Source organism: Mustela putorius, unplaced genomic scaffold (assembly GCF_011764305.1).
Source record: "Mustela putorius furo isolate JIRA1106 unplaced genomic scaffold, ASM1176430v1.1 tig00000238_pilon_pilon_pilon, whole genome shotgun sequence".
NCBI classification, from domain to species: domain Eukaryota; kingdom Metazoa; phylum Chordata; class Mammalia; order Carnivora; family Mustelidae; genus Mustela; species Mustela putorius.
Genome location: NW_025421324.1, coordinates 413790 through 430530, shown reverse-complemented (window position 1 = coordinate 430530; position 16741 = coordinate 413790). Strand labels below are relative to the sequence as shown.

Here is a 16741-nt window from a genome sequence, read left to right as displayed (position 1 = left end):
TCCATTCGTCCATTGAAGGGCATCTTGGCTCTTTCCAGTTTGGCGACTGTGGCCATTGCCACTATGAACATTGGGTACAGATGGCCCATCTTTTCACCACATCTGTATCTTTGGGGTAAATACCCAGTAGTGCAATGGCAGGGTCATAGGGAAGCTCTATTTTTAATTTCTTGAGGAATCTCCACACTGTTCTCTAAAGAGGCTGCACCAACTTGCATTCCCACCAACAGTGGAAGAGGGTTCCCCTTTCTCCATATCCCCTCCAACACATGTTGTTTCCTGTCTTGCTAATTTTGGCCATTCTAACTGGTGTAAGGTGATATCTCAATGTGGTTTTAATTTGAATCTCCCTGAGGGCTAGTGATGATGAACATTTTTTCATGTGTCTGATAGCCATTTGTGCGTCTTGATTGGAGAAGTGTCTGTTCATATCTTCTGCCCATTTTTTGATATGATTATCTGTTTTGTGTGTGTTGAGTTTGAGGAGTTCATTATAGATCCTGGATATCGACCTTTGGTCTGTACTGTCATTTGCAAATATTTTCTCCCATTCCGTGAGTTGCCTCTTTATTTTCTTGGCTGTTTTTTTTTGCTAGCAGAAGCTTTTGATTTTGATGAAGTCCCAAAAGTTTATTTTTGCTTTTGTTTCCTTTGCCTTTGGAGACATATCTTGAAAGAAGTTGTTGTGGATGATATCGAAGAGATTACTGCCTATGTTCTCCTCTAGGATTCTGATGGATTCCTGTCTCACATTGAGGTCATTTATCCATTTTGAGTTTATCTTTGTGTACGGTGTAAAAGAATGGTCAAGTTTCATTCTTCTACATATAGCTGTCCAGTTTTCCCAACACCATTTATTGAAGAGACTTTCTTTTTTCCACTGTATATTTTTTCCTGTTTTTTCAAAGATTAATTGACCATAGAGTTGAGGGTCCATATCTGGTCTCTCTACTCGGTTCCACTGTGTCTGTTTTTATGCCAGAACCTTGCTGTCTTGGTGATCACAGCTTTGTAGTAAAGCTTGAAATCAGGTAATGTGATGCTGCCAGTTTTATTTTTGTTTTTCAACATTTCCTTAGCGATTCGGGGTCTTTTCTGGTTCCATACAAATTTTAGGATTATTTGCTTCAGCTCTTTGAAAATTACTGGTGGAATTTTTATTGGAATTGCATTAAAAGTATAGATTGCTCTACGCAGTATAGACATTTTAGCAATGTTTATTCTTCCGATCCAAGAGCATTGAATGGTCTTCCAACTTTTTTGTGTCTTCTTCAATGTCTTTCATGAGTGTTCTGTAGTCCCTTGAGTACAGATCCTTTACCTCTTTGGTTAGGTTTATTCCCAGGTATCTTATGGTTCTTGGTGCTATAGTAAATGGAATCGATTCTCTAATATTTCTTTCTGTATTTTCATTGTTAGTGTTCAAGAAAGCAACTGATTTTTGTACATTGACTTTGTATCCTGCCACGTTACTGAATTGCTGTTTGAGTTCTAGTAGTTTGGGGGTGAGTCTTTTGGGTTTTCCATATAAAGAATCATGTCATCTGTGAAGAGAGAGAGTTTGCATTGCCAATTTGGATACCTTTTATTTCTCTTTGTTATCTGATTGCTGTTGCTAGGACTTCTAATACTATGTTGAACAAAAGTGGTGAAAGTGGGCATCCTTGTCTTGTTCCTGATCTCAACGGGAAGGCTGCAAGCTTTTTACCATTGAGGATGATATTTGCTGTGGGTTTTTCATAGATAGATTTGATGAAGTTGAGGAATGTTCCCTCTATCCCTATACTTTGAAGCGTTTTAATCAGGAATGGATGCTGGATTTCGTCAAATGCCTTTTCTGCATCAATTGAGAGCGCCATGTGGTTCTTCTTTCTTCTCATATTAATTTGTTGTATTACATTGATTGATTTGTGAATGTTGAACCATCCTTGTAGCCCAGGGATGAATCCCACCTGGTCATGGTGGATAATCTTTTTAATATGCTGTTGGATACTGTTTGCTAGGATCTTGTTGAGAATCAGCATCCATATTCATCAGTGATATTGGTCTGAAATTCTCCTTTTTGGTAGGGTCTTTGCCTGGTTTGGGGGTCAGGGTAATGCTGGCTTCATAGAAAGAGTCTGGAAGTTTTCCTTCTGCTTCAATTTTTTGAAACAGCTTCAGGAGAGTAGGTGTTATTTCTTCTTTGAAAGTTTGATAGAATTCCCCAGGGAATCCATCAGATCCTGGGCTCTTGTTTTGGGAGATTTTTGATCACTGCTTCAATCTCGTTACCAGATATTGGTCTATTCAGGTTGTCAATTTCTTCCTGGTTCAATATCAGTCCGACATTCCCACTCCGCTTTACCTGCTCACTGGCATCTTCTGCCCCTGTAGAGATCCAGACATGGATAATTCTGATCTCAGGCTGATTTCATGGGTGATTGGAGTTCTTTGGTAGGTAACCAGCTCACTTTAGGGTACAGGTTGAAAAGGTGCCTCCTCCTACTTCCCCGCCATCTTGTCGTGAATAATACTTTTAATGTACTGTTAGCACCATACTATTGGCTAGTTTCTTGGTGAGAACTATTGTATCCATGTTCATCAGTGATATTGGTCTATAATCCTCTTTTTTAGTAGTGTCTTTGGTCTTGTGATCAAGGTAATGTTGGCCTCATAGAATGAGTTTGGAGGTTTTCTTTCCATTTGTGTTTTCTGGAAGTTTCAGAAGAGTAGGTAGTATATCTTCTTCAAATGTTTCGTAGAATTCCTCTGGGAAACCCTCTGGCCCTGGACTCTTGTTTGATGGGATATTTTTGATTATTGATTCAATTTCTTTGCTGGTTATGGGTTTGCTCAGGTTTTCTACCTCTTTCTGATTCAGTCTTGTTAGTTTATAAGTTTCCAGGAATGCATCCATTTCTTTCAGATCGTCTCATTTGTTGGCATGTAATTGCTCATAATATGTTATAACAATTGTCTGTATTTCCTTGGTATTGGTCATGATCTCTCTCCTTTAGTTCATGATCATATTAATTTGGGTCCTTTTCTTTTGGATAAGTCTGGCCAGAGGTTTATTGATCTTACTAATTCTTTCAGAGAATCAGCTTTTAGTTTTATTGATCTGTTCTACAATTCTTCTGGTTTCTATTTCATTGATTTCTGTTCTAATCTTTTTTTTTTCCTGCTTGGTTTAGGTTTTATTTGTTATTCTTTCTCCAGCACCTTTAGGTGGAAGATTAGCTTTTGTATTTGAGATTTTTCTACTTTTTTTGAGAGAGGCTTGTATTGCAATGTACTCCCCTCTTAGGACCATCTTTGCTGTATCCCAAAACTTTGTACAGTTGTATTTTCATTTTCATTAGTTTCTATGAATTTTTAAAATTCTTTTTTTAATTTACTGGTTGACCCAGTTCATTTTTGAGTAGGATGATGTTTAACCTAGTGTGTTTAAATTCCTTCCAAATTTCCTTTTGTGACTGAGTTCAAGTTTCAAAGCATTGTGGTCTGAAAATATGGGAAATAATACCAGTCTCTTGGTATTGACTGAGATCTAGTTTGTGACCCATTGTGTGATCTATTCTGAAGAATGTTCCATGTGCACTTGAGAAGAATGTGTATTCTGTTGCTTTAGTGTGGAATGCTGTGTTTATATCTGTGAACTCCATCTGGCCTAGTCTGTCATTCAAAGCCCTTGTTTCCTCGTTGGTCTTTTGCTTAATTGATCTATCCATTGCTGTGAATGTGGTGTTGAAGTCCCCTACTATATTGTATTATTATCATTTTTTAAAAAACTTTGGTTATTAATTGTTTGCTATAACTGGCTGCTCCCAAGTTAGTTAGGAGCATAAATATTTATAATTGTTAGGTCTTCTTGTTGGGTAGACACTTTAAGTTTCTCAAAGTGTCCCTCTTCATCTTTTACTTTAGTCTTTGGTTTAAAATCTTGTTTATCTGATATGAGGATTGGTGCCCCAACTTTCTTTTTAATGTTCATTAGCATGACAGATGGTTCTCCACCCTCTCACTCTATATCTGGGGTGTCTTTGGGTCTAAAATGAGTCACTTTTAAGCAGCATATTGATTTGTCTTGTTTTTCTTAATCCATTTTGATACCCTATGTCTTTTCTTGTTAATTTGGAGCTCTCTCTCCACTCAAAGGATCCCCTTTATTATATTTGCAGGGCTGGTTTAGTGTTCACAAGTTCTTTCAGTTTTTGTTTGTCCTGGAAACTCTCTATCTCTCCTTCTATTCTGAATGGCAGCCTTGCTGGATAAAGTATTCTTGGCTGCATATTTTTCCTGTTTAGCATGTTGAATATATTATGCCTGTCCTTTATGTTCTGCTAGGTCTCTGTGGACAGGTCTGCTGCCAGCCTTATATATCTACCCTTGTAGTTTAAGGATCTTTTGTCTTGAGCTTTTTATCTTTTTCTTTGCAATTTCCAAGTTTCAACATAATATGTTGGGTTGTTGAACATTTTTTTTTTTTTTTATTTTGAGGGGGTTTCTCTGTGCCTCCTAGACTTGAATGCCTGTTTACTTCCCCAGATTCAGACAATTCTTTGCTACAATTTGTTAAAATAAACCTCCTATCCCTTTTCCCCACTCTTCATCTTCTGAGACTCCTATAATATGGGCATTATTTCACTTTGGGGAATTGCTGAGTTCCCTAAATTTGCCTTTGTCACTCACTCTTTTTCTTTCCTTTTTTCCCCTCAGCCTTATTATTCTCCATTATGATCTTTTGAAGCCTGGCTAGTATCTTTATAATTATTATTTTAAATTCTAGTTCACACATCTTACTTATATCCAAATTGATTAAATCCATGACAGTGTGTGTACCACTTCCTGTTATTTATTTTGAGGTGAACTCTATTTTCTCATTTTGTACAGAAAATAAAGGAAGAAAGAACAAGAGAGAAAGAGGCTTAGATCTGGAGGGGTTTTATTTGTTTGTTTGTTTGTTTGTTTCTGTTTGTTTTTGCAAAGGTTTTTAACTACTAATTTAATTCTTTAATAGATATAGATCTATTTAGGTGATCATTTTTACTCAGGTGTGTTTTGGTAGTTTTTGTGTTTCGAAGAATGTCCTTACTTTATCTCAATTGAAGTGTTTATTGTCATAAAGGTGTTCATAATAATCCATTATTACTATCTTTTTAATATGTATAGGATCTCTAGTGATGTCACCTATCTCATTCCTAATACTGATAATTTGTATCTTCTCTCCTTCTCCCTCCTTTCTCCCTCTCTCCTCCTACTCCTTATCCTTCTTCCCTCTCTGTCTTTCCCTAATTTGTTTGGCTTATTCTTAGGATTTTATATTTTTTTTTACTCTTCTGAAAGTAAAATATTTTGCTTTGAATGATTTTCTCTATTGTGCTTTGTTTTTAATTTCTTTGATTTCTGTTCTGATATTTATTCTTTTCTTTAGTTTGGTTTAGTTTATTCCTGTGTTGTTGTTGTTGTTTTTAATGATAGAAGTTGATCATTGATTTGAGACATTGTTTCTTTCTTTTCTCCCTTTTTCCTTTCTTTATTTGTTCTTTTGTTTTTTTTTTTTTTTGTTATTTTTTTTTAGAGAGAGAGAGAGGCAGGAAGAGGCAGAGGGAGAGGAAGAAAGAAAGGAAATATTAAGCAGGCTACATGCCCAGTATAGGCTCAATCTCACAACTCTGAGATCATGACCTCAGACATGAGGTTGGATGTTCAAATTTATGAGTTGGACGCTTAATCAACTGAGCCACCAGATTCCTTGAGACCTTGTACTTCTAATAAAGACTTTAATAGTATATCTTTCTAAGTACAACACAGGTAATAACACCGGTTTGAACTCTGTGGGTTTGATTATACAAGGACTGTTTTTTTTTTAATATATATATATATATATATTAAATATTTTGTTTATTTATTTGAGAGAGAGAGAGAAAGAGAGAGCATGAATGGGGAAGGGGCAAAGGGAGAGGGATAAGTGGACTTCCTGCTAAGCAGTGAGCACAATGTGGGGCTCAATCCCAGGATTCTGGAATCATGACCTGAACTAAAGGCAGCCGTTTAACTAAGTGGGTGAGCCAGCCACCTCTGGACTATCTTTTTTTTAAGATTTTATTTATTTGACAGGTAGAAATCACAAGCAGGCAGAGAGGCAAGCAAAGAAAGAGAGGGGGAAGCAGGCCCCTGCTGAGCAGAGAGCCCGATGAGGGCTTGATCCTAGGACCCAGAGACCATGACCAAAGCCAAAGTCAGAGCCACTGAGCCACTCAGGCCACTCAATGCACTGAGCCACTCAGACCCCCCCCCCCTTTTTTTTTTTTTTTTGATACAGTGCAGTATTGTAAATCTATTTTCCTTTTCATGTAATTTTCTTAACATTTTCTTTTCTCAAGCTTATTTTGTTATAAGGACATGGCATATAGTACATATAAGGTATAAAATATGACTTAATCTGTTATCTAAATGTTGGTAAGGTTTTCAGAGAATAGTAGGCTTTTAGTTAAGTTTTTAGAGCATCAAAAGTTATATGTGGAGTTTTGACTATGTAAGGGGTCAGTGCCTTTGATGCTTATTTTGTTCAAGTATCAACTGTATTGGTTTAGCAGCATTTCAAAAATTTTGATATCTTGTATTTTAATTTTTCTCAGTGCAAAATACTTTCTACTTTTCATTGTGATTACTTCTTTATCTCATGATTAATTTATACATTTGTTTTTTGCATGTGAATAACTTTTTTTGAGTGTTTATTACATTTTTTATTCTTTAGCACCAAAAATTAAACAAATAAAATTGAACTTTTTTGATGTACTTTTAGGAGCATTAAGACTTATATAGATTCACAACCAGCATTGTAATAAGGATGCAGAATAGTCCTGTCACTTTGTATCTACTCCCTTGTAGTGTATTGTTTACTTTTTAATGTTTGGAATTTTTTTTCAGAGATCACTCTATTATTGATATCTTAACTTAATCCCACTGTGGTCAGAGAATATACTTTGCATGAATTCTTTTAGGTGCACTGGGATTTATTTTATGACCTAGAATATGATTTTTTTAATGAAAGTTCAGCATGCACTTGAGATAATGTACATTCTTTGTAGAAACTCATCTTTTCTGGTTAATGTAGCTATTCCCATTTTATTTTGATTAGTGTTGATGTGGTATATATTTCTATCCCTTTATTTTATTTTTTTTTATTTCTAACTTATTTCTTTTTTTTTTTAATTTTTAAAATTTATTTTCAGTGTAACAGTATTTATTGTTTCTGCACCACACCCAGAGCTCCATGCGATCCATGCCCTCTCCAATACCCACCACCTGATTCCCCCAACCTCCCACTTCCTGTCCCTTCAAAGCCCTCAGATTGTTTTTCAGAGTCCATAGTCTCTCGTGGTTCACCTCTCCTTCCAATTTCCCTCAACTCCCTTCTCCTCTCCGTCTCCCCTTGTCCTCCATGCTATTTGTTATGCTCCACAAATAAGTGAAACCATATGATAATTGACTCTCTCTGCTTGACTTATTTCACTCAGCATAATCTCTTCCAGTCCCGTTCATGTTGCTACAAAAGTTGGGTATTTATCCTTTCTGATGGAGGCATAATACTCCATTCCTTATCCATTCATCCACTGAAGGGCATCTTGGTTCTTTCCAGAGTTTGGTGACCGTGGCCATTGCTGCTATGAACATTGGGGTACAGATGGCCCTTCTTTTCACGACATCTGTATCTTTGGGGTAAATATCCAGGAGTGCAATTGCAGGGTCATAGGGAAGCTCTTTTTTAAATTTTTTGAGGAATCTCCACACTGTTTTCCAAAGTGGCTGCACCAACTTGCATTCCCACCAACAGTGTAAGAGGGTTTCCCCCCCCTTTCTCCACATCCCCTCCAACACACTATCCCTTTATTTTTAACCTAATTGTCTTTATATTTCCGGTGTGTTTTTTGTATGGTTGCATTTTTGTGTGTGTGTGTGTGTTAAATTGAAATTTATTTATTTATTTTTAAAATTTATTTATTTAAAAAAAATTTTAAGTTTATTTTCAGCATAACAGTATTCATTGTTTTTGCACCACTCCCAGTGCTCCATGCAATCTGTGCCCTCTCCAATATCCATCACCTGGTTCCCCCAACCTCCCACCCCCCGCCTCTTCAAAACCCTCATTTAATTGAATCTTTTTCCCCCCAATCTTTCAAGCTCTGCTTTATAGTTAATGTGATTTACGGATATAGTTCACTGTATGTATGTATGTATGTATACATTTCTTATGTTCAGTTAGCCACTGTATAGTACATTAGTTTTTATTTTATTTTATTTTTAAATTTTATTTCTATTCAGTGTTCCAGTATTCATTGTTTATGCACCCACCCAGTGCTCCATGCAATACAAGCCGTCCATAATACCCATCACCAGGCTCACCCAACTCCCCATTCCTTTCTCCTCTTAGTTTTTGATGTAGTGTTCAATGATTCATTAGTTGCATATAACACCCAGTGCTCATCTCAACATGTGCCCTCCTTAATACCCATCACCCAGTTACCTGCTTCCCCTCTGAAACCCTCAGATTGTTTGCCAGAGTCCATAGTCTTTCATGGTTTGACTCCCTCTCTGGTCTCCTCCCCCCCAAACTTTAGTTTTCCCTACTGTCTCCTATGGTCCTCCATGCTAGTCCTTATGTTCCACATACGAATGAAACCATAAGATAATTGTCTTTCTCTGGTTGACTTATTTCACTTAGCATAATCCCCTCCAGTTACATCCATGTTGTTGCAAATGGTGGATGTTCATCCTTTCTGATGGCTGAGTAATATTCCATTGTATATGTGTACCACATCCTCTTTGTCCATTCTTCTGCTGAAGGGCATCTTAGCTCCTTCCATAGTTTGGCTATTGTGGACATTGATGCTATGAACATTGGGGTGTATGTACCCCTTCTTTTCACTACATCAGTATTTTTGGGATAAATACTCAGTAGAGCAGTTCCTGGGGTTGTAGGGTAGCTCTTTTTTTAAATGTCTTGAGGAACCTCCATACTGTTTTCCAGAGTGGCTGTATCGGCTTGCATTTCCACCAAGAGTGTAAGCATGTTCCCCTTTCTCCATGTCCTCTATAATTTGCTTTAAATAAATCACTTGGGCATTTGCTCTCTCTTTCTTTTCCCTTCTTTTTCTTTTTCCTTTTAAATTACCTGAGTATATTTTAAAAATTTATTTATTTTTAAATTTTAATTTTATATTTTCAGTGTTCCAAGATTCATTGTTTGTGCACCACAACCATTACCAGAGTATATTTTTAAAACTGCATTTTAATTTATCTTTTCTCATAGGAGTTTTATTTTGTATTTCAGGGGCTTGCATTAGAGATTATAGTATGATCTCTAAATAATCCCAGTCTACCTTCAAGTGATAACACATCATTTCATATATAATGTAATGATTTGCCATGATTCAGTTCCATTGCTTCCTTCCTTTTGTGCTTTTATTTTCATACATTTTATAAACCACGTGCTGCATTGATATTACTTTTGTTATAGACAATAATTTTTAAATAACTATAAATTATTTTCAAATCTTACAATTTACCCATGTAACAACAACTTTTGATGGTCGTTAGACCTTTCTGTACAAGTGCATTTATATCAGATATTATTTTCTTTCTTTCTCTTGAAACTTTTCAAACATTGTTTGCAATATGAGTATGATGGTGAAATCTAGTTCAGTTTTTGTATATTAAAAAAACACATATCTATTTTTGAAAATATTTGTGGGGGATAGAATTGTACATGACGTTTTTTTCTTTTTCAGTCCTTTAAAGATAAAGCTCTATGTTTTCTCACTTGCATTGTTTTTGATAATTCTGCTCTAATGTTTAATATAGTCCGTTGGTTTTTAAAAAGAGTTTATTTATTTGAGAGAGGGAGAAAATTTATTTGAGAGAGAGAGAGAGAGAGAGAGAGAGAGAGAAATTTACTGAGCCACCCAGACACCTCTTAATTTAGTCCTGTGGTTTGAAATGTGTCATTTTTTCCCCCCCGGTTTTTACAATTTTTTTTTTTGTTCTCTGTCATTACTTCTGAACAACTGGGTTATGATGTACCCTAGTATAGTTTTTCTTCATGTTTCTTATTCTTGGGTTTCATTGAGCTTCTTGGAACTCTGGATTTATGAATTTTATCAGATTGGAAACTTTCAGCCATTATTTTTTCAAATATATTTTATGTCCCTTCTTTTGTCAAGAAATGGTGTTTTTTTTTTAATTTTTTATTTTTGATAAACATATATTTTTATCCCCAGGGGTACAGGTCTGTGAATCACCAGGTTTACACACTTCACAGCACTCACCAAATCACATACCCTCCCCAATGTCCATAATCCCACCCCCTTCTCCCAAACCCCCTCCCCCCAGCAACCCTCAGTTTGTTTTGTGAGATTAAGAGTCACTTATGGTTTGTCTCCCTCCCAATCCCATCTTGTTTCATTTATTCTTCTTCTACCCACTTAAGCCTCCATGTTGTATCACCACTTCCTCATATCAGGGAGATCATATGATAGTTGTCTTTCTCTGCTTGACTTATTTCGCTAAGCATGATACGCTCTAGTTCCATCCACGTTGTTGCAAATGGCAAGATTTCATTTCTTTTGATGGCTGCGTAGTATTCCATTGTGTATATATACCACATCTTCTTGATCCATTCATCTGTTGATGGACATCTAGGTTCTTTCCATAGTTTGGCTATTGTGGACATTGCTGCTATAAACATTCGGGTGCATGTGCCCCTTTGGATCACTACATTTGTATCTTTAGGGTAAATACCCAATAGTGCAATTGCTGGGTCATAGGGCAGTTCTATTTTCAACATTTTGAGGAACCTCCATGCTGTTTTCCAGAGTGGCTGCACCAGCTTGCATTCCCACCAACAGTGTAGGAGGGTTCCCCTTTCTCCACATCCTCGCCAGCATCTGTCATTTCCTGACTTGTTGATTTTAGCCATTCTGACTGGTGAAAAAAAAAATTGAAAAAAAAAAAAAAAACACCATTTCGGCATCAGGGAAATGGTGTTTTTTTTTTTTTCAAATTTTTTTTTCATTCCACAAAGAATCTTTATGTGAACTGAGAGGATAATACTCACATATGTAAGAATTTCTTCTGTATCTATTTATAATGTTGGTTGATAAACCCATGTGTTTTTATAATGGGCATGCAGGAACCCATCCATTTTGCAATGCATCTTGCATATTAAGTTGATTATACAGATAGGGCCCCCCCCACAAATAAGGTTACCATGGCATCTTGAGTGAACACAGTCCATTTTGTAGTGCTTTATTCTGTGACACTTTCATTTTTCCTTCCTTTTCCTGAGTACTACTACTTTGAGTTCTCTCCAAGCTACACTCTACAAACCAGAAGGTAAGAATGATATGGGGGCTTTTAAGGACTTTTTGCTGGATTTTATTCTTCTTTCTATTTCATATTCTTTCTCTAGGTCTTTCTATCTGTTTTCTCATTGTTTCAATAATGATATATAGTCAGTTCCCAAGTATACATTTTATATGAGGGCATAACTTGTCAGTGCAACTGTTTAATATACACTATCACTTGGATGTTTCAGATGTGTTCAAACAAAGTCACTAAAAATTTACTTCTGGTCTTACCTCTAAGCTCTCCTATGTCCCATGGTTGTATCTACACAACCCATAAGACCATGGAACATTGCATGAAATGTGGTCTCTCTCACTCTTGATGTCTAATGTAAAAATTTGGAGGACAAGGACCATGTCTGAATTATATTCCTATGAACAAGCATGCATTCAATCATTTATTCAATGTATATTCAGTCATTAATTTCACAAACATTTATGGTTTCTACTATATACCTAGCCCTGTCTGGGCACTGTAAATACAACAGTGAACATATCAGGTAAAAGTTCTTACCCTTCTACTGCTTAAATTTTAGTAAATTAGGGCTGACTAAACAAATAAATGAGCAAAATGTACCATCAGTAGATAGTGATTAATGCTATGCAAAACAGGGAAGCAGAGGTGTTAGGACATCATCTGTGCTTTGGGGGAATATTGTTGGAAAGAATATTCTTTCTTTCGTTCTTTCTTCTTTCTTTCTTTTTTTCTTTCTTTCTTTTCCTGTGGTCAGGGAGACCCAATGGACCTGAGGAAAGGACTTATGTGTCCAGAGGAACAACAAGCCAAAAGTCCCAGAGACAAGAATGTGGTTCATGTTTTTGAGAAGCTGTTAGGGAGGCAGTTCTGACTGAGGGACTGAAGGAGGAGATCAGATATATAAAGGAGTCCCAGCCTACAGAAATGAATCCCTCTCTCCTCTGGGCTTATTTATGTGTTTTAATCTAATTCTTATTACAGTGATTTTACATGTTTTTGTTTTTTTCCCTAGGCCTTTAGAGTAGGTCTTTAGATCAAGATTTATGTATGTTTGAGTTCCATTTTCCAGTTCTGTGATAGATGTAAGATAACTTTCATTAAATATGTTTGAGTGCCTGAGGGAAAGGTTTAAAGCATAATGATTATTCTCACCACTTTTTAACAGTTGCTTTTCAATCTTATTTTAATTTTCCGAAGTCAATTCACTTCCTTTAAGTTCTGGTACTTCCCATCAGCCACACATGTTTAAGTGAGTATGCATTTTCCATCACACGGACTCTAAAAGGAATTTAATCAGGAGAAGACAGTGAAGTATGATGCTTGGCTCATGAAAATTCATAGCCCCTGGTCTGGGTATTATGAGACTTTTACATCTATATCCTTAGTCACTTCCTGAAAATGATGGAAGGTGAAAGATGTGATATGATATATCACATATGTGATATGTGATAGGTAAGAGGCAAAACCATGCAGGTCAGATCTTCAGGCATGTCTAGAGAGAGGATTAGGACTGTAATTTTATCTCCAAGTTCCTGCCTTTCAAATGGAATTAGAGCATTCATGGTTGAGAAAAGTCGAGCTAGAACACAATTAGTTGCTGCTCTTTCCCACTCTTCTCAGGATTTTCCCAATCCCCTCTTTAATCTCCTGGGTTCGTACCCCATAGACAATGGGGTTGAGAGCTGCAGGAATTACATGGTGTAGGACATTAAGTAAGATGGGGATATCAGGGGAAATTTTTTTTTCTTGGCAATATGGGTAAAAACAAAAACCAGAAGGATGGTGCTGAAGAAAAGGATGAGAATGAAGTGGGAGCCACATGTGCTCAGAGCTTTGGCAGCTGCCCCTTTTGCCTTGAGTCTAAGAACAACAGCTCTTAGAATTAAAGTATAGGAGAGGAAGATGAGGATGAGGTCAGAGCCCAGAAGAGTCCAGGCCACAATTAACTGGTATATTTTGTTAAGGACAATGTTATCACAGGAGAGCTTGGACACAGAGAGGTTGGCACAGATACAGTTTTCAATTATATGTTTTCCACAATAATGGAGCCGGGCAGAGAGAATGGGAATGAACATAGTAAGAAATGCATTCCTGGCCAAAATAAAAATAGAAGCCTTAGCTACAAATTGGTCAGTGATAATGGATGGGTACCTCAATGGGTGGCAGATGGCTACATAGCGGTCATAGGCCATGACCATGAATGTGCAGGACTCCATGGCAAGAAAGCAATTCATGATATACATCTGAAGGAAGCAGGCATAGAAGCTGATGGACTTGAGGTCAAACCAGAATATGGCCAGGACCTTGGGGATGACAGTGAGGCAGAGCACAATATCCAGCAGAGAGAGGATGCTGAGTAGGTAGTACATGGGCTCATGCAGAGAGACCTCCAGCCGGATGGTGACCAGGAGAACACCATTGGCTCCCATGGCCAGAAGAAATAGGAGGCTGGGGGGGCAGGGACAACCAGAACTTCCAGCTGGGGGACTTGACAAAACAATTCAGGAGGAAGTTTGAAGCCTCAGTGGAGATGGTGCCATTTGGATGTGCTGTCATCTTTTGTCTTTTTAGTGATCTGTAAAATTAAGGTAAAAATTAGCTACTGACTCAAGACCCATGAATTTACAATAATCTCCTTCACCTAGGTGATACTCATGACTCCTAGCAGGTTGTCCACAACCATGTGAATTCATCTGTGACATAGTATTAGGACATTCCTATCACTTTAAGCAGTATAGAGGACTGGGGAAATATGGCTTGTTTATACATGTTTGATTACTTTGAGGTTTATTATTAATTTTTTTTAATTTCATAGCAGCTTTATTTTTAAGAATTGAAAACAGTGGAAATGTTCATCAATGTCCATCAATAGAGCAAAGACAAATTATGATCTATTCATTAAGGAGATTACTATTCAACATCAAAAATGAAACTATTTACAATTGGAGATTCTCAAAGTAATGATGCTTTTCTCAAAGAAAAGCCAGGCAATGAATAGTATATACTGTGTGATTCCATGACTATAAAAAATCTAGAAAATACAAATTTATATATAGTCACAGTCATCAAATATATTGGTGAGATTTTAGTGCCTTCTTCTTTTTTTAATAATTTTTTATTTTTTATAAACATATATTTTTATCCCCAGGGGTACAGGTCTGTGAATCACCAGGTTTACACTTCACAGCATTCACCAAAGCACATACCCTCCCCAATGTCCATAATCCCACCCCCTTCTCCCAAACCTCCTCCCCCCAGCAACCCTCAGTTTGTTTTGTGAGATTAAGAGTCACTTATGGTTTGTCTCCCTCCCAATCCCATCTTGTTTTATTTATTCTTCTCGTACCCATTTAAGCCCCCATGTTGCATCACCACTTCCTCATATCAGGGAGATCATATGATAGTTGTCTTTCTTCACTTGACTTATTTCGCTAAGCATGATATGCTCTAATTCCATCCATGTTGTCGCAAATGGCAAGATTTCATTTCTTTTGATGGTTGCATAGTATTCCATTGTGTATATATAACACATCTTCTTGATCCATTCATCTGTTGATGGATATCTAGGTTCTTTCCATAGTTTGGCTCTTGTGGACATTGCTGCTATAAACATTCGGGTACACGTGCCCCTTTGGATCACTACGTTTGTATCATGAAAGAAATTGAGGGAGACACAAAGAAATAGAAAAATGTTCCATGCTCCTGGATTGGAAGAATAAATATTGTGAAAATGTCTATGCTACCTAAAGCAATCTACACATTTAATGCAATTCCTATCAAAGTACCATCCATCTTTTTCAAAGAAATGGAACAAAATAATGCTAAAATTTATATGGAACCAGAAAAGACCTCGAATAGCCAAAGGGATATTGAAAAAGAAAAGCCAACCTTGGTGGCATCACAATTCCGGACTTCAAGCTCTATTACAAAGCTGTCATCATCAAGACAGCATGGTACTGGCACAAAAAAACAGACACATAGATCAATGGAACAGAATAGAGAGCCCAGAAATAGACCCTCAACTCTACAGTCAACTAATCTTCGACAGAGCAGGAAAGAATGTCCAATGGAAAAAAACAAAGACAGCCTCTTCAATAAATGGTGCTGGGAAAATTGGACAGCCACATGCAGAAAAATGAAAAATGAAATTGGACCATTTTCTTTACACCACACACAAAAATAGACTCAAAATGGATGAAGGACCTCAATGTGCGAAAGGAATCCATCAAAATCCTGAGGAGAACACAGGCAGCAACCTCTTCGACCTCAATCGCAGCAACATCTTCCTAGGAACAACGCCAAAGGCAAGGGAAGCAAGGGAAAAAAAATGAACTATTGGGGTTTCATCAAGATCAAAAGCTTTTGCACAGCAAAGGAAACAGTTAACAAAATCAAAAGGCAACTGACAGAATAGGAGAAGATATTTGCAAAACGACATATCAGATAAAGGACTAGTGTCCAGAATCTATAAAGAACTTAGCAAACTCAACACCCAAAGAACAAATAATCCAATCAAGAAATGGGCAGAGGACATGAACAGACATTTCTGCAAAGAAGACATCCAGATGGCCAACAGACACATGAAAAAAGTGCTCCATATCACTCGGCATCAGGGAAATACAAATCAAAACCACAATGAAATATCACCTCACACCAGTCAGAATGGCTAAAAATCAACAAGTCAGGAAATGACGATGCTGGCGAGGATACGGAGAAAGGAGAACCCTCCTACACTGTTGGTGGGAATGCATGCTGGTGCAGCCCACTCTGGAAAACAGCATGGAGGTTCCTCAAAATGTTGAAAATAGAACTGCCCTATGACCCAGCAATTGCACTATTGGGTATTTACCCTAAGGTTTATTTTTAAATGAATTGTTATTTCTTTCTTTTAAAGATTTTATTTATTTTTATTTGAGAGAGAGAGTGAGAGAGAGAGCGAGAGAGAGTGAGAGCATAAGAGGGGAGAAGATCAAAGGGAGAAGGAGACTCTCCGTGGAGCTGGAGCCTGATGCAGAACTTGATCCTGGGACTCCGGGATTATGAGCTGAGCCAAAGGCAGTGGCTTAAAACAACTGAGCCACCCAGGTGCCTCTGAATTGTTATTTCTTAACAGAAACTAAAGAGAAGGAATTTACTTAGTAAACTACTTTTTTGACAGTTTTGTTCCCAGATTTGCATGAGTAAGTTTATTTTTTTGTGTGTTTTTAATGATGATATAGACTACCATATGACAATTTAACTATAGAAATATGCTCAGATAAGTAACAGAGCCTGGCACAAATAGGGGCTCAAATCCATGTCCCTAGTTCTCTGTGCCATACCCATTCTGAGTTTCTGGCTATAGTTTGCCTTCAGTATAAACCTAAAAGATGAT

At 37.1% G+C, this 16741-nt stretch overlaps 1 pseudogene; it reads right to left on the bottom strand.

Moving 5' to 3' along the window:
• Positions 1–12957: 12957 nt before the first annotated feature.
• Positions 12958–13923, bottom strand: LOC101685993 (annotated as a pseudogene).
• Positions 13924–16741: the final 2818 nt, after the last annotated feature.